The sequence below is a fragment of the Rutidosis leptorrhynchoides genome, chromosome 6 (assembly GCF_046630445.1).
Source record: "Rutidosis leptorrhynchoides isolate AG116_Rl617_1_P2 chromosome 6, CSIRO_AGI_Rlap_v1, whole genome shotgun sequence".
Classification (NCBI taxonomy): Eukaryota; Viridiplantae; Streptophyta; class Magnoliopsida; order Asterales; family Asteraceae; genus Rutidosis; species Rutidosis leptorrhynchoides.
This window is the reverse complement of record NC_092338.1, coordinates 116,413,811-116,433,171: the sequence shown is the minus strand read 5'-3', so window position 1 is coordinate 116,433,171 and position 19,361 is coordinate 116,413,811.

Here is a 19,361-nt window from a genome sequence, read left to right as displayed (position 1 = left end):
GGCAACGTAGGTGGGTCGAGTTAATAAACGACTATGATTGTGAAATTCGTTATCATCCCGGGAAGGCAAACGTGGTGGCTGATGCTTTAAGCAGAAAAGAACGAGAACCAATTCGAGTTCGAGCAATGAATATAAAAATTCGCATGAACCTCAACTCACAAATCAAAGAAGTTCAACGAGAAGCACTTAATGAAGAAAACATAAAGAATGAAATAATGAAGAAGTATGAGAAGCAACTCGTTATGCGGGAAGATGGAATTCGATATTTTGCAAATCGTATTTGGGTACCGAAGTTGGGTGGATTAAGGAAGTTGATATTGAACGAGGCACATAAGACAAGATATTCGATACATCCTGGAGTTGGAAAGATGTACCAAGATCTTAAGACGCATTATTGGTGGCCTAATTTAAAAACAGACGTTGCAACATATGTTGGGGAGTGTTTAACTTGTTCCAAGGTTAAAGCAGAACACCAGAAGCCGTCAGGGTTACTTCAACAACCAGAAATTCCAGAATGGAAATGGGACGGTATTACCATGGATTTCATCACGAAGTTACCAAAGACTGCCTGGGGATACGACACCATTTGGGTGATTGTTGATCGTCTCACCAAGTCTGCACATTTCTTGCCTATAAAGGAAACGGATAGAATGGAGAAACTATTACGATTGTATATAAAGGAAGTTGTTTCAAGGCATGGAATACCTATTTCCATTATATCCGATCGTGATAGTAGATTTACCTCAAAGTTTTGGCAATCACTACAGGAGGCACTAGGAACTCGTTTGGATATGAGTACCGCATATCATCCGCAGACCGACGGGCAGAGTGAGAGAACAATTCAGACTCTTGAAGACATGCTCAGGGCATGTGTGATCGATTTTGGAAACGGATGGGATAAATATCTACCGTTAGCAGAATTCTCGTATAATAATAGTTATCATGCGAGCATTGGAGCTGCGCCATTCGAAGCATTGTACGGAAGGAAGTGTAGATCTCCTATCTGTTGGAATGAAGTAGGAGATCGACAATTAACTGGTCCCGAGATCATACATGAAACGACTGAGAAGATAGTACAAATCAAGGAGAGATTGAAAACAGCCCGTAGTCGCCAAAAGAGCTACGCCGATGTCCGAAGGAAACCATTAGAGTTTCAGGTCGGGGACATGGTTATGCTAAAGGTGTCACCTTGGAAAGGTGTGATACGTTTCGGCAAAAGGGGTAAACTAAACCCAAGGTACGTAGGCCCGTTCAAGATCATCGAACGCATTGGACCGGTAGCTTATCGACTCGAGTTACCGCAACAACTCGCCGGAGTACATAATACCTTTCACGTCTCAAACCTTAAGAAGTGTCTTGCAAAGGAAGACCTCACCATTCCTCTTGAAGAAATCCATGTCGACGAGAAACTACAATTCGTCGAAGAACCAATCGAAATCATGGACCGTGAAGTTAAACAACTCAAACAGAGCAATATACCGATTGTTAAGGTTCGTTGGAATGCTAGAAGAGGTCCTGAGTTTACTTGGGAACGAGAGGATCAGATGAAACGAAAGTATCCGCACTTGTTTCTCGATAACGCAAAATAGGTACAATTTTAAAATTTCGGGACGAAATTTATTTAACGGGGAGGTAATGTAACGACCCGCACTTTTTCGATCATACTATACTTATAAGATTAATATTTACATAAATTAAACCTTGCCAACATGATAAGCAATCCAAATTGTCGAGACTTATATTTCCGAAAAGAGTTTTACACAACGTTTGACCGTCTAGTTTGACCGATGATATCACGAACTATACAATATATGATAATTATACGTTTGTGTATATATATGTATATATACATATTTAACATGATTAATGAATGTTTTAATATCTCATTTTGTATTAATAACAACAAGTTATATGTGTATTTTGAAACTACTAACTTAAGTTTTCAAAACGATAACAATACGTAACGTTATTTGACTTAAATACTTAAGACTATAATGTTTATACATATATTGTATAAGTAATGTATTTAATCACTTTTAAGAACTTAAATACATAAAATCATATAAGTGTATTCACAAAAGATAGCTATATTTGAATCCTCATTCCATTTTTCACAAAATTTCTATACGTATATTTAGAGTATTTGTACTCGTATCATACCTAGCTTCTATACGTATTTACTAATAGTAAATACACATCAAAATCACCACCTAACCAGCCATTATTCATGCCCTTAGAGCTAGGTAATTACTTTTGGATGATTACTTGACTAATTAACAAAATTACAAACTAAAAATCTTATCATGTATTACATGATACATGTTTTTTTTAGGTTATAAGTATCACCATTTCTAGTTCATTTTCTAACCTCATTTTTAGTTAAACACACACTCTTTCACAACCCTTAAAACCCTTAATCAATTCAGCAAAGTTTCCAAGAAGATCTAGTTTCAAAAACCATACTAAAACACCATAAGAAAACCATACAAAAACACTTCAAGAAAACCCTCCAAGAACACCAACTTACTTCCAATCTTTCATTCACCTCTAGTACCCTTTTGATTCTAGCTTCTTACTTCTCTTTTACAGCAACTTCATCCAAGGAACTTGAGGTAGAATCTATGTTCATAACCTTATTCAATTCATATATATATAGCTATCTTATTTTGTGGTACAAAAGTTTAACAACAAGAACATAGTTTGAATGTTTTCAAACTTGTTTGCAAACTAAATAGATCCTTCTAACTTAACTTTTAAAATACTTCAAGACCTGTAATATAACTTATGTATATGCTAATTTAACAAGGTAAAACTTGGTTTTTCAAAGTATAAGTATTTTTAGAAAAATGGTCATTAAATGATTTTGTTGTAACAAAAATGTTTAACTTCATATGTTTCACTAATGTTTCACTTATGCCGTATGATTTTGAATACAAACCAAGGTATTTACAGTTCATAGTCTTAAAGAAGAACTCGATCCAAGAAGATGGCAATTTGAATCAACGAAAACGGATTTGTAACGAAGAAACTATGACCGAAACAAAATTGGTTATCCTAGATCATTTCAACTACGGGATCAATTGGAAAAAAATGATATAAATCACATATTTCTAAGATAACATGATATTTTATATATATGTACTTATAATTCAATTTTATATGGTTCAGGATCACCCGTAAACAACACGAGAAGATTAATCATAAGATCCCATGATTGTACGCAACACGTCATTTGACAACACCGGTACTTTATGTACGCAACACGTCATTTGACAACACCGGTACCATGGGTCAAGATTAATCTCGACCAATACATTTATGATGGGGTTTTACGGGAGTTTTATTTATTTCGTTGGGGGTTATATTTATTCATTGCGGGTATATTAAACATCTAAAAATGAACCATTAAAATTGAATTGCTAACCTCGGACTGCTAACTACGGACTAAGGAATTATTCAAAGTATTAAAAGTATAACAAGTATATATTTATAACGTTTGTTTAAAAATGAAAACATATTGATATATTATATGGATAGGTTCGTGATATCAACCGGAAGACCGAGTCAAAATATATATATCATCAAGACAAGAGTGAGTATATAGTCCCACTTTTAAACTCTAAATATTTCGGGATGAGAATACATGTATTTTATGTTTTACGTTATGGACACAAGTAACTGAAAAATATATTCTACGTTGAGTTGTACCACTGGCATACTTCCCTGTAGCTTGGTAACTGTTATTTACAGCGGTATTGTAAACGCGAATCCTGTTGATAGATCTATCGGGCCTGACAACCCCAACCGGACTGGACGACCAGTATTCAACGGTTGCACAGTACTTCGTTTCGTGACTACACTTGGTACAGTGTAGTAAGATTTCATATTAAAGGGAATATGCGACGTGATTAATTGTTAAGTATGGTTACCAAGTGCTCAACCACTTAGAATATTTTTATTGAAATGTTTATATACGAAATCTTGTGGTCTATATATATATATTGCTGCGCACTAAACCTATATCTCACCAACTTTATGTTGACGTTTTTAAACATGTTTATTCTCAGGTGATAATTAAAGCTTCCGCTGCATTATGTTGAATCTAAGCAGGATCATGCGTACTCATATTTGTGTCAAAAATAAAACTGCATATCCGAGGACGTGTGTTGTAAAATATGCTAGAAATCGTGTTGTTATTATCATTTGTAAAGTTTGTAAGTCGAAGATTATCGTTAAACGATAATCATCTTTTTATTGTCTAAAGCTTGTAACAAAAATAATGGTTTGGTTTGTAATGTATAATATATGCAGTTTTCCTTTTTAAAAATGTCGCATATAGAGGTCAATACCTCGCAATGAAATCATACGTTATCTAACACGTTCTTATGGTTAAGGACGGGTTATGACACTATCCCATTCATAAGATAGTCGGTTTAATTGATTTTCCATGGCTACATAGGCGTAACCTCGAGCATTCAGTGTCTTTTCTTCTAAACATATGAACGGTCCGTCTCTGCATAAAGTAACAAATTCGGTATTTGAATAGGTTTGATTATTTGAACATTTACCTCCATGTGACCATTTTCCGCATTTGTGACATCGTTCTAAGTGTCGTGCTCTTCTTTTCGCTGCGGATTTTGATTTTCCTTTACCAAATTGTAACTTATTATCTTCGCATCTGGATTCTTTTCTAACTCCGTCCATTCTTTCTCTGATTACTGATACTATTTCACTCGGTAGTATGTCATTATTACGTTTAGTGATCAAAGCGTGTAGCATTAGACCATGGTTTAGTTCACAGGCAGTCTTCATTTTGTAAAAACCTAAAAAAAATAAAAATTCAGAATGGGGGGAGAAGACTAGTTCTTTAGGGTCTGCTAGGGAAAGACCATTCGGGTTCCATTTTCGAGAACTACACGAAAACAGACAATCTAACTCTAACAGAAATACATATTATCCTTTAAAGACTTGATTCTCCCCACACTTAGTTAGCTGTGGTGTCGAAATTGTGATTAACTTCGTTGTCGACTTCCATCGGACCATGTATGTAATGTTTAACTCCGTGACCATTAACTTTAAATTCAATCCCATTTGAATTTATTAATTCTATAGTTCCGTATGGGAAAACTCTTTTGACTATGAATGGTCCAGACCATCTTGATTTCAATTTTCCAGGAAATAGCTTGAATCGTGAATTGAAAAGAAGAACTCTGTCTCCTTCTTTAAATTCTTTTGAACTTCTGATTCTTTTATCATGCCATTTCTTCGTTCTTTCCTTATAGATTAACGAATTTTCGTATGCTTCATGTCTTAATTCTTCTAATTCATTTAGTTGACTTAATCGTAGACGTCCGGCTTCATGTAAATCAAGATTACATGTCTTCAAAGCCCAAAATGCTTTGTGTTCAATTTCTACTGGAAGATGACATGCTTTTCCATAAACAAGTCTAAAAGGTGTGGTTCCAATTGGAGTTTTGTAGGCTGTTCTAAAAGCCCAGAGTACATCCTCCAATTTAATGGACCATTCCTTCGGATTTGATCCTATGGTTTTCTCTAGAATACGTTTTAAAGCTCGGTTGGTATTTTCAACTTGTCCACTTGTTTGTGGATGATATGCGGTGGAGATTTTATGAGTTACTCCATATCTTTTAAGAACTTTCTCAAGTTGATTATTACAGAAATGAGTACCCCGATCACTTATTAAAGCTTTCGGTGTTCCAAACCTTGCAAAAAGACGTTTTAAAAAGTTGACTACAACTCGTGCATCGTTAGTTGGGAGAGCTTGTGCTTCCGCCCATTTAGATACATAATCAATTGCTACGAGTATATATAGATTATTATGAGATTTTGGAAATGGACCCATAAAGTCAATACCCCAAATGTCAAATACTTCACATACTTGGATGACATTTTGTGGCATTTCATCACGTTGACTTATTTTTCCGGCCCTTTGACATGCATCACAGGATTTGCAAAGAAGGTGTGCGTCTTTGTAAATTATAGGCCAATAGAATCCAGCTTCATAAACTTTTCTTGCTGTTAGTTGAGGCCCATAATGCCCTCCTGTTGGTCCTGTGTGACAATGGTTTAATATTTTACTAGCTTCATCTGACAACTTTTAAACAGATGTGGATCTTCCCAAAAATAGTGTTTTATATCACTGAAGAATTTCTTTCGTCTTTGGTACGATAATCCTTTTTCAAGGAATCCACAAACTAAGTAGTTTGCATAGTCTGCAAACCATGGGATTTCTTTATAATCTATCTTCAATAGATATTCATCAGGAAAGTTGTCTTGTATGGCTGATTCATTTAGAACTTCTAACTCAGGATTTTCAAGACGAGAAAGATGATCAGCGGCGAGATTTTCTGCTCCTCTTTTATCTCGGATTTCAATATCAAACTCTTGTAAGAGTAAGATCCAACGGATTAATCTTGGTTTAGCATCTTGTTTTGAAAATAGGTATCTAAGAGCAGAATGGTCGGTATAGACCACCGTTTTTGCTAGAACGAGATATGATCGAAATTTGTCAAAAGCAAAGATAATAGCAAGGAGTTCTTTTTAAGTAGTTGTATAGTTCGTTTGTGCTCCTTGTAATGTCTTACTAGCATAATATATAGGTTGAAATCGTTTTTCAATCCTTTGTCCTAAAACGGCTCCCATTGCAAAATCACTTGCATCGCACATTAGTTCAAATGGTAGATTCCAATTTGGTGTTATCATGATCGGTGCATTAGTGAGTTTCTCTTTAAGAATATTAAAAGATTTGATACACTCATCTGAAAAGATGAATGGCGCATCCTTTTCTAGGAGTTTATTCATAGGAGTGGCAATTTTAGAAAAATCTTTTATGAAACGTCGGTAAAAACCGGCATGTCCTAGAAAACTCCTAACTCCTCTAACATTGGTGGGATGTGGAAGTTTAGCAATTACATCTACTTTAGCTCTATCCACTTCAATTCCTTCTTTTGAAATTTTATGTCCAAGAACGATGCCTTCTTTAACCATGAAATGGCATTTCTCCCAATTAAGTACTAGATTTGATTGTTCGCATCTAATTAGCATTCGTTCCAGATTAACTAGACATGATTTAAATGTATCACCGAAGACTGAAAAGTCATCCATGAATACTTCCATGCATTCTTCTATCATGTCGTGAAAAATCGCCATCATACACCTTTGAAAGGTTGCAGGGGCGTTACAAAGTCCAAATGGCATGCGTTTGTAAGCAAAAGTACCATAAGGGTACGTGAATGTGGTTTTCTCTTGGTCCTCGGGTGCTATTGGAATTTGAAAATATCCGGAAAATCCATCTAGAAAACAATAGTAGCTATTTCCGGCTAATCTTTTCAACATTTGATCTATGAAAGGTAAGGGAAAGTGATCTTTTCTGGTGGCGTCATTTAATTTTCTATAATCAATACATACACGCCATCCTGTTACAGTCCTAGTAGGAATAAGCTCATTTTTCTCATTTGTAATGACAGTCATGCCACCCTTCTTAGGTACGCATTGAACTGGGCTTACCCATGGACTATCAGAGATTGGATAAATTAAACCTGCATCTAGCAGTTTAATAATCTCTTTCTTAACTACATCTTGCATATTAGGATTTAGTCTTCATTGGCGTTGCACATACGTTTTATGACCTTCTTCCATAAGGATTTTATGTGTGCAATACGAAGGACTTATTCCTTTAATATCATGAATCTTCCATGCAATGGCTGGTTTATGAGCTTTCAACACAGAAATGAGTTGTGATTTCTCATTTTCAGTAAGAGAAGACGATATTATTACAGGTAATTCAGATTCACCATGTAAATAAGCGTATTCCAAATGGTTTGGAAGTGGCTTTAACTCTAATTTCGGAGGTTCTTCTATCGATGATTTATATCGATATCTGTCTTCTTCTTTTAGCATTTGAATTTCTTCTGTTGTTGGTTCATATCCATTAGCTATAAGTGTAGCTAACATTTCAGCTTCATCAATTGGTTCATTACCTTCTCCTAAAGAACATTCTCCTGTTCCTTGTAATTCTGGAAATTCTTCTAATAATTCTGCATGTGCATCTATAGTTTGAATATAATAACATGTATCATCTGCAGATTGTGGTTGTTGCATTACTCTATCAACTGAAAAGGTAACACTCTCATCCTCTATACTTAGGGTCAGTTTCTTACCGAACACGTCTATCATTGCTTTAGCCGTGTTTAAGAATGGTCTTCCTAATATGAGAGGAACTTGAGAATCTTCTTCCATGTCCAAAACAACAAAATCTACTGGAAATACTAAAGTACCAACTTTAACTAGCATGTTCTCCATTATCCCTCTAGGATATTTTATTGATCTATCGGCTAGTTGTATGCTTATTCTGGTTGGTTTCAATTCTCCAAGGTCTAGTTTAGCGTATAGTGAATACGGCATTAGATTTATACTAGCACCTAAGTCTGCCAATGCTTCTATTGAACTAAGACTACTCAGAAAACATGGAATTGTGAAACTTCCTGGATCAGATAGTTTTTCTGGTATCTTATTCAACAGCACTGCTGAACAATTAGCATTCATAGTAACAGCCGAGAGTTCTTCCATTTTCTTTCTATTTGAGATTAGATCTTTCAAGAATTTAGCATATCTAGGCATTCCTGAAATCACATCAATGAAAGGAAGATTTACATTTATCTGTTTAAACATATCCAAGAATTTGGATTGCTCGGCTTCAAGTTTTTCTTTCTTCATTTTACTCGGGTAAGGAAGTGGTGGTTGGTATGGTTTAACATAAGGTTTATCCTTAACTGTGTTATCTTCATTAACCTTTTCAACTACCGGTTCTTTTTCCTTATCTTGATCAGGTTGTGGTTCTTGTGGAGTAGGAACAGTTTCATCAGAAGTTACAGGTATTTCAGGTGGTTTAAGTGTTGTACCACTTCTTGTGGTAATAGCTTTAGCTGTTTCATTCCGGGGGTTAGCATTTGTATCACTAGGTAGACTTCCCGGTTTTCTTTCACCTATTAACCTTGCTAGGTTACTTACTTCTTGTTCCAGATTTTGAATAGAAGCTTGTTGATTTCTAAATGCTTGAGCATTTTGTTCATTAGTTTGTTTTTGAGATGTGAAAAACTGCGTTTGAGTTTCAACTAGCTTCGTCATCATATCTTCTAAATTCGGCTTTTTATCATCGGTTTGTTGTGGTGGTTTGTTTTGAAAATTAGGTCTTTGCTGATTGTAAGTATTATTGGATACTTGTTGATTGCTAGGACCTTGTTGGTTGTTGTATGGAATATTTCGGTTATAATTCTGGTTTTGATTGTAAATTGGTCTTGGCGGTTGATAATTATTCTGATAATTATTTCCAGGCCTTTGGTTTATGTATGAAATATTCTCTCTTTGTTCCATTGTTAATTCAATACTGAGACAATCTTTTGTCAAATGTGGTCCTCCACACTGCTCACAACTAATTCGTATTGAGTGAATATCCTTAGTCATCTTTTCCATTCGTCTCTCCACAGCATCCATCTTTGCGGAAATGGAATCTAAGTCATGACTAGAATCGGCTCTAGCTGCTTTAGATGATCTAATGATATCTTTTTCTTGGTGCCACTCATGTGAGTGGGAAGCAGTGTTATCAATAGTGATGTCGCATCCTTGGTAGAATATTTGTACTATTTGACAGGTGTCTAAACCATGTTGCGGACATCCTCTTAACAACTTTCCATATCTTGTCCACGCCTCATATAGAGTTTCATTTGGTTTCTGTGTGAACGTAACAATTTCTGCTTGAAGTCTTACGGCTTTAGATGCAGGAAAGAATTGTTTAAGAAATTTGTCAATTAAAACGTCCCATGTATCGATCGCCCCTTCAGGTAACGATTCCAACCAATCTTTGGCTTCTCCCTTTAAAGTCCAGGGAAATAACATGAGATATATCTGTTCATCCTCCACTTCTCGGATTTTAAATAGTGTGCAGATCCTATTAAAGGTACGTAGATGTTCATTTGGATCTTCCTTCGGCGCACCACTAAATTGGCATTGATTAGTCACCATGTGTAAAATTTGTCCTTTGATTTCATAATCTGGCGCATTAATGTCTGGATGAGTAATTGCGTGACCTTGACCAGTGCGTTTAGCTCTCATTCGGTCTTCCATACTTAAAGGTTCCAGATTCTCCATAATTGAATTTGTTGAATCGGTATCACTAGATGATTCTGATTTAATGGTTCGTTCCTCAACAATCTCTGTTTGAATGATTGGTGGCTCCGGAGGAAAGTTTAATGGTTCAGGATCTACGAACCGTTCCTGAATATTTTCCGGATTCTCAATTGTGAGGTCGGGTTCAAAAAATGGATTATCGGAAATTTGAACTGAAGTACTTGGTCTACTGTATGACGATTCTAAAGAAAAATCAACGGCGGTTATATTTGCTAAATGTCTTGATCTAGTTACAGGTGGTGAACGTACAAAAGGTGATGAACGTCTTGCTCGGTGCATTCACTGAATATCCTATTAGTTTTAAAAAGGAAAGAAAAATTATAATAAGTTATCCAATCAATAGACTTTTCTGATTTTGCCCACGTTTCGAATAGCCAAAAGATGCAGCAGAGGGGCAGGATTCGTTTGGTCTCAATACAATTGAGGACTGTTTGGCTCCAATAACCCGGTCCACGTACAAATCCAACTATTACTACGAACCAGAAAATTTTGATGTCTATCAATTTAACCACTTAAAATAAATTTTCGTAATTTTAAGAAATTTAGATAAGAAGTAGAAAAAATTCTAAGTCCTAAAACTAGAATAGCGAGAAATAAGAAAGAAAAAGAGTTCGTCGAAAAAGGTAGAAAAACGAAAAATGGGTGAAAAATAAAAGGTGACGGAAAAATAAAAGAAACTTATAAAAACTTAAAAATACTTGACTAACCTAACCTTATTACTACAACTAACTTAAAATTATAATCGCAAATTGATATTACTAATTGGAATGATAATTGATACATAGTAAAAGGTGTCTAAAAATATTAAAGCTTACAGGAAAAACTAAATCCCAAATGGAAATAACTTAAAAAGAAACTAAAACTTAAAAAGGCGTCGCAAAATTCTAAAGTACCTAAATCTTAGTCTAAAGAAAAAGCACTTAAGGAATTCTACGGCAAAGCCTAAAAATCTAGGAGTAAAAATAACTATGGCAAAAACTAAAATTAAAATTAATTATGAGAGAAAAATACAAATATTATGCTACAACGATTAAAAAGGGACAAAATATAAAAATATACAAAAAGTTGTAAAAAGTACAATTTTTATAAAAATATTATTTTTATATTATTTATTTAATAAAACTACTAATTTTACAATTTAATTAAAACTAATTAATACTAAATACATAAATTAAATAAAAAGTAAAAGTAAAAATAAAACTAATAATAATAATAATAATAATAAGGGTTAAATAATAATAATAATTAATTAAAACTCGTAATTAATGCTGAATTAGGGCTTATGTCCGTGTGTCAGGTACCCTCCGCGACTTGCGGTATTTAATGCTTCAAACCCCGCGAGTCGCGGGGTTAAAAAATTCAAATGACAGCTTATAATTTCAACGCGTTTTTCTTTATTTATTTTTTTTTATTTTCTGTTTTTAATTTTTTTCTATAAATAAAAGATAGTTAATAAAACTTATATTTTTATAAACTAAAATAGAAATAAAGAAACTTATAAAACTTAAATATTTAACAAAATCTTAAAAATACTTATATTTTTGTTTTTCTTTTTATATTTTTCGAATATTTAAAACGTATTTTTACAAAACGAATTTTAATAGAAGTAAGCTAAAAATCTTTTTTTTTATATTATATATTAGCGTTGCGCTTCCGGCGTTTAAGAGTGTTCCCCGGCAGCGGCGCCAAAAATTACTTGATGTTATGCGAGGTGTATATAAAATAGTTATTAATTTTAGCAGAAAACACTATTAAATACGATACAATTTTACACAAGATATTTATTTATTTATAGAATGGATATACTTAAACCTTGCTACAACACTTATAGGCAGTGTACCTAATCGTACAGTAGTGTAGTTTTTAGTAAGTCCGGTTCGTTCCACAGGGAAATCTTTAAACAAAACGTAACGCTATATTAGTTTACTTTTATAAAAATACAAACATATATATAAGTAATATTATTATTATAAAGGGGGGTTTTTACCGTTTAATGACCGGTTTGTCGATTTTAAGACTTTAGTCGCAGTTAAAACCTAATGTAAAATATAAAATAAATACAAGACTTAAATTAAAGCGTAAAGTAAATAACGATAATGAAATTGCGAATAATAAAAGTGCGATAAAATAAAATTGCGATAATTAAAAAGTACGATAATTAAAAGTGCGATTAAATAACAATAAATAAAAGTGCGATAATTAGAAGTGCAATTAAATATAAAATAAAGGAAATTAAATATGAAATAAAAGAATTATGCTTATTTAAACTTCCGTAATCATGATGTTTGACGTGTTGATTTTAGTTTTATGCCCATGGGTTAATTGTCCTTTGTCCTGGATTATTTAATATGTCCGTCTGGTTTTTGTCCATAACAGTCCATCAGTCATAAATATAAAGTGCGAGTGTCCTCGTCAAATTATTATTATACCCGAAGTTAAATATTCCAACTAATTGGGGATTCGAATTGTAACAAGGTTTTAATACTTTGTTTAATGAATACACCAGGTTATCGACTGCGTGTAAACCAAGGTTTTACTACTTTGTTAACAATTACACCAATTACCCTTGAATGTAATTTCACCCCTGTTTTAATTATTCTAGTGGCTATTAATCTATTCCCGTGTCCGGTTAAATGAACGATTATTCGTACATATAAATACCCCGCCCTTCGTGTCCGATCGAGTGTATATGGTAATTTAAAGGGACGCCCAATTGTAAATCTTTATATTAACATTAACAAACTTTCATTTAGTTAAACAAATATAAAGCCCATTAATAGCCCATAGTCTAATTTCCACAAGTGTCGTTCTTTTGTCCAAACCCCAATTATGGTACAAAGCCCAATTACCCAATTTTAGTAATTAGCCCAACATCATGATTACTTCGTTTTAAATAAGCATAATAATAACTTAGCTACGAGACATTAATATAAAAAGGTTGAACATAACTTACAATGATTAAAAATAGCGTAGCGTTACACGGACAGAATTTCGACTTACACCCTTACAATATTCGCTAACATACCCTTATTATTAGAATTATAATTAAAATTAAAATTAAAATATAAATTATATATATATATTTTACGTATATATGAGAGAAGAGAGAAAAATAGATTATGATTTTTGATCAGAATTCGGTTTGCTTTATAGGGATTTTTGATTTTTGGGGCTCCGCGACTCACGGTAAAATCTTCTTCAAACTCCGCGAGTCGCGGAGAATGTATTTACAGCTCACACCCTTGGAGTCTTTCTCTGCCGACGGTTTATAATATATATATATATATAATATATATATAATTAATATAATTAATTATATATTATATTATATTTATATACATAGTTAACTTGTAATTTTTAGTCCGTTGCGTCGAGCGTTGAGAGTTGACTCTGGTCCCGGTTCCGGATTTTCGAACGTCCTTGCGTACAATTTTATATTTTGTACTTTGCGTTTTGAATCTTGTACTCTTGTAATTTCGAGACGTTTCTTATCAATAATTGGAACCTTTTTGATTGTCTTTTGTACTTTTGAGCTTTTTGTTCGTTTGCGTCTTCAATTCGTCGAATCTGTCTTTTGTCTTCACCTTTTATTATTTAAACGAATATCACTTGTAAATAGAACAATTGCAACTAAAAGCTTGTCTTTCTTGAGGAATAATGCTATGAAATATATGTTCGTTTTTAGCATTATCACGTACACTTTATACACGATGGACTCCTTGGTGAATGACTTAGGCTTGAATTATGGTTGATTTTGATGAGTTTGATTGAAGGCTTGAACCTTGTGATTGCTTGTTGAAGATCAATCGTTTGGCTATTTGCTTATGAAGACTTTAATGGTGTATCTTAACTCTATTTTTTTTATTGAAGACGCTTCGGGTACGTTTAATCTTGTATTGAGTTTCACTATTTTGAAGATAAGCTTACTTGAGGACAAGCAAGGTTCAAGTGTGGGGGAATTTGATAACGCTCCATTTATATATATTTTTAGTCCCATTATCGGTTATCATTATTATTAATTTTAATGTATTTTGAAGATTTTGGGTTTGTTCGTGCTTAAAATGAATATTTATGGTCAAGATGTGGTTATGAGACTTTGCATGACTTTTGGACGAGGAATTACAAAAACCGATACCAATATTGAAGACAAAAGACAAATGACAAACGAAAAGAAATCGAGTTTTGCTGAACCTCGTATACTGTCGCGGTTATGACATGTGCATGGGGGTACGATAGATAATTAGATTAGGTTTACATATAAATTTTTCCTCTTTTGGTCCCATCTTGTGGGTTTTGTCGACAAGTGGATAAAGACACCAACACTTTGGTGTTTATTTTTCTTTGGTCTCTGGAAGCATACGAAAAAAAAAACAATTCTTCAAGTTAGTATTTTTGGCTTTTAATTAGTTCCTGTTCATCTACAGACAATTGATAATCTTTAATTTAATTATTTGTCTATTACAATGAGTAATTATTTATTGTTGATTGTTTGTATTGATTGTTCAATTATTATGTTTAGCTAATTTTACTCGTATTTATTTAGATGATTGAATCTAGGTGACGGATTGCTAATCTTTTGTATGTATTAATAATTACTCTTGATCAATGATTCTTAATTACTCCCATTAATTACTTGTCTGTTGGTTGATGTAATGAGAGTTACTAGATTAATTAATTTATCTAGGTTATTGAGAAATAAGTAGATAGGTTGAATTGCATTCGGGACACCAATGTAATTAGACTAGTAATTAATCTCATCAATTGAGTAGGTAATTGTGAAGCCTAAAAAGGGGCATCGATTTACCCTTCAACTGAATCACCATCTTGAGTAGTTTTAATTGATTGATTGTGTTCTTCAGAAGCGTGCGGGAAACCAGCGTGAAAAAACGACACTTTCATGATATAATTAGTAACTAAGGGCCTGTTTACTTGTTATTTCATTAAGTCACATATGAATAAAGATGGCATAATGGATATAGAATAACTATATGGAGTATTCCTGAAATTTATAATCATGTTTACTTATTGTGCTGAATAAATATGCTGAATGATAAAAATGACTATCATACCCTTATACTAAATAATTGGAGTATTGGGTAACTTTTATCCACTTTGAAACAAATACCAATATAAATACGAGTCCTTTTATGTTACAATACATGTTAACATTGATAAATACATCCTACTCAAATAACAACGATACATTTATATATCTCTTCAAAAGTTAATACAAATGGCATGTATTACAGTCGACTAGTAAAGAATCAAAGTAACAGAGGGTCTAATACTTTCTTCTTCTTTTTTCAAGGCAAAGGGTCTAATACCTTCTATTGAATCAAACGAATTTATAATTTATAGAAAACAAATAAAAGGTAGATAGAATTGCAATAAGGTTAGATGCCTACAAAAAAACCTAAAAAGCTCTTACCTGTGACAAAGGTAGATGGAAAATAAGGGTGTGGTGGTGATTAATGGTGGATCACATAAATAATACGGAGGAAGCAAGATATCTACATGCTAAAAACGGTCTAATAGTTGGAGTAATTGTACGCGGAAGAAAGGGTAGCAAGGGGAAATATTAGGGCCATATGGGGAACACATCAATTTGGTGAATGACCGAAACAGCTCCTGGAAGGGATGAGATTATATTTTAAGCTGTTAGTAAACAGGCCAATAAAATGACCGAATAATCTGTGTGGGTCATTAGGCCCAATAATGCCTTAGTAAACAGGCCCTAAGTGAGGGACACCAGCTTATCTTACTAATAGATTAATGAACTAGGGTAACGAGATTTATACTTAGTGATTTAATTACATTGTTCTTAATAACAGCAATCCGGATCCTAGGGAATTGAATCTAAGTGAATACCCCTTTATCTATTTTAAATTTGTATTTACTTTCTTTGTTTTAATTAAAACCTCATTTTTACAACTTAATCTTCAGAATAATTATTAGCCTTAAAATCTTAAACACTGCTCTCTGTGGACGAATTCGTAATCATACTACAATAAGATTAGGTGTGCTTTCCGCATATCAGTCATTTAATTTCTGTTATTTATTTTACGCACTTTAAATATCGGGACACGTATACAAAGTTTTGACATATCATATCGATGCATATATATATATTATTTGGAATAACCATAGATACTCTATATGCAGTAATGTTCGAGTTAGCTATACAGGGTTGAGGTTGATTCTCAAATAATATATATACTTCGAGTTGTGATCGAGTCTGAGACTTGTATACAATGGGTCACGACATGTATTAATTAATTAGAATATTATATATTAAACTATATATGAATTATTGAACTACTAATTGTGGACTTCTAACTGTGGACTAATAATATTGGATAATTAAAACGAATTAAAATATTGATTATAACATATGAAACTAAACATTTCTTCAAGTTTGCCACTTGATTTCATCTTAAACCTCATTTGTATCTTGACGATTACAATCTGCATTCAAACCTTTCATGATTCTTGAAAACACCTCAATCGAAAGGATGAATCAACTGCACTTCATCTACGGAAGAAAAGATTGATGCATATAGTTATGCACCTGAAAACACTCGGAACCTAAGTAAACGTTTAAGATGTATCTGTGCTAGCTCCTTTGGCATTGCTATTCCCGAAAATAAAAATGAAATTTCTTTTCAAATTAGCTAATTTTGTCACAGCTCCAACAAGTCAACTCCGACTTTTCGTTCGAAACGACCTTATTATAACCTTGATATATATGTGTGCTCTTTTATTGTTACCGAAAAACCGTTTATATTCCAACACATTAGCAGTAAATTTACCAGCAACTTCATTACTCATTGACTTAAGTCTCTCCGAAGAATCATTACATTGTTCATTAAAACCCTATCATATACTCATCCATCTACATCTTGTAACAATAATTGCCATATCAACAACCGGGAATCATCAATCATCAATCTCGAATCTCGCAAGCGTTTTCACTTCAACAGTTATATATACATATAACGTGTAACTCCTGGAAGTTTTGATCTTCAATTCTAAAATTCTGAAAAGCACCCAGTCTGCGAATCAATACTCGGAATATTGAAAAAGCTCAAAGATTTTGATACTGAAAAACAAATTGAGTAAACCATGAAGGAGGCTATGGACAAATCACAAAGTCTAAACCTACTTCAAAGAATCCAAATGATTCCGTATCTGCTAAAGTCATTAACGAATACCTTGCTCCTGATCCTACACTTTTACGGACAAATATTCATCATCATCCATCGATATTAGAAATTCTAAGATATCATCGTACCTCTTATTATAAATATCCTCGATATTTCTGAAGATATTATCATAATTATTCTTATCTGAAATCATTTATCTCTTCGCGATATCAGTGTTACATCAGAAAGAAAACTATTTTAGTTTCTAAATCTCTGAAAACTTAGAGTTTGAATTATGAATGATTTTGAAGTAGTGTTGGGAACTGAAGCATGAGTTAGTATAATATAATGACACTTGATCAACGTGATTATATTACAGTAAGTCATGCTGAGTTTCTAATGGAATGTGTGATTCACAGACCCTACCGTCATCATGTGCCATGTTACACGACTCTTACATTCTACCTAATCTCCAAACATATCAAGAACATATCTTCCTGATACTTCTATCTTTTCTCTTGAATTCTGGTAATTTAACCAATCAAGATCGTGTTATTACAATCTCTCTCTTAAAACGTTAGTCATGTTCATTCAAAACTTCATACCTACGAATTCTGGACCATTATTCGTTTGAATTAAAGTTGTGAAAAGAAAACAAAAGTATGGATCTTCAAAATATAAAGGAAATGAAGAGGGTGGACTTATAGTGAAATATCCGACAGAGAAATCAAAACAGATTATCGCATTTAACCAAAGAAGATCCTAATATCTTTAATTACCGAATAACCAAATCTTATTACAAAGATTTCCTCTAAAATCCCTTGAATTCCGAAAATTAACCGTGACTACGTCACCGATTAAGACAAACCTGCATTTATTCGTTTCATTCTTTTGTGATAGCTTCACTCGTACTCTTCGCGAAATCGAATTGTTTTATCCTTATTACTCAATGGTGATAAAGCTCTATCTATCAACTCATATTCGTCATGAAAACATTCTTATTATTAGCCATGACGACCACATTCAAATTTCGGGACGAAATTTCTTTAACGGGTAGGTGCTGTGACGACCCGAAAATTTTCAACCAAATTTAAACTTAATCTTTATATGATTCCGACACGGTAAGCAAAGTCTATAATATTAAGTCTCAAAATTTTTGAACTATTTTATGAAATCAATCGACCTTGACTATTACCGACGATTCACGAACCTTTGAATTGTAAACACAAATGTATATATATAAATGATTATATATGTAAATAACTAAATATAATAAATTATATATATTAATGAACTATTTTTTTTATTAAAGATAACTTAAAACAACTAAAACTTGTTATTTTAAATATATAGAGTATATTGAATATAAATGATTTCAAATATAATTTGTCAACGTTAACAAAGTATTTAATGTATAATGTTATACTCTGAGATTATTTGTTCAATACATATAATTAATATATTTATTTACTAGATATTTAAAACATAATTAAACATGTAGTAGTTGAAGTATATATATATATATATATATATATATATATATATATATATATTGGGGTACATAATTATTGATTGTATGTATATATATATATATATATATATATATATATATATATATATATATATATATATATAATTATTAAATATTAAATGTATGTTATTATATATTATATGATAATATATAACAAATAAATTGTAATATTAATATATGTAATTACAAGTTACAATATAGTTATTAGATTAATATTTTTATTATTACTTTCATTATCATTATTAATACTAATATTAGTGTTAATAATTAATATCAGTATTAGTTATACTATTATAGATAATATATAGATATGAAATTTAACGCATTTAATTTATCATCTTTACTAATATTATTATTATTACTTTCATTACTATTATTAGAATAAATATTTAATATTAATAACAGTGTTATCAATATTATTTTATATAATACATAAATATGAAATTTGATATAATTGAATTATTATATAACTACTATTGTTA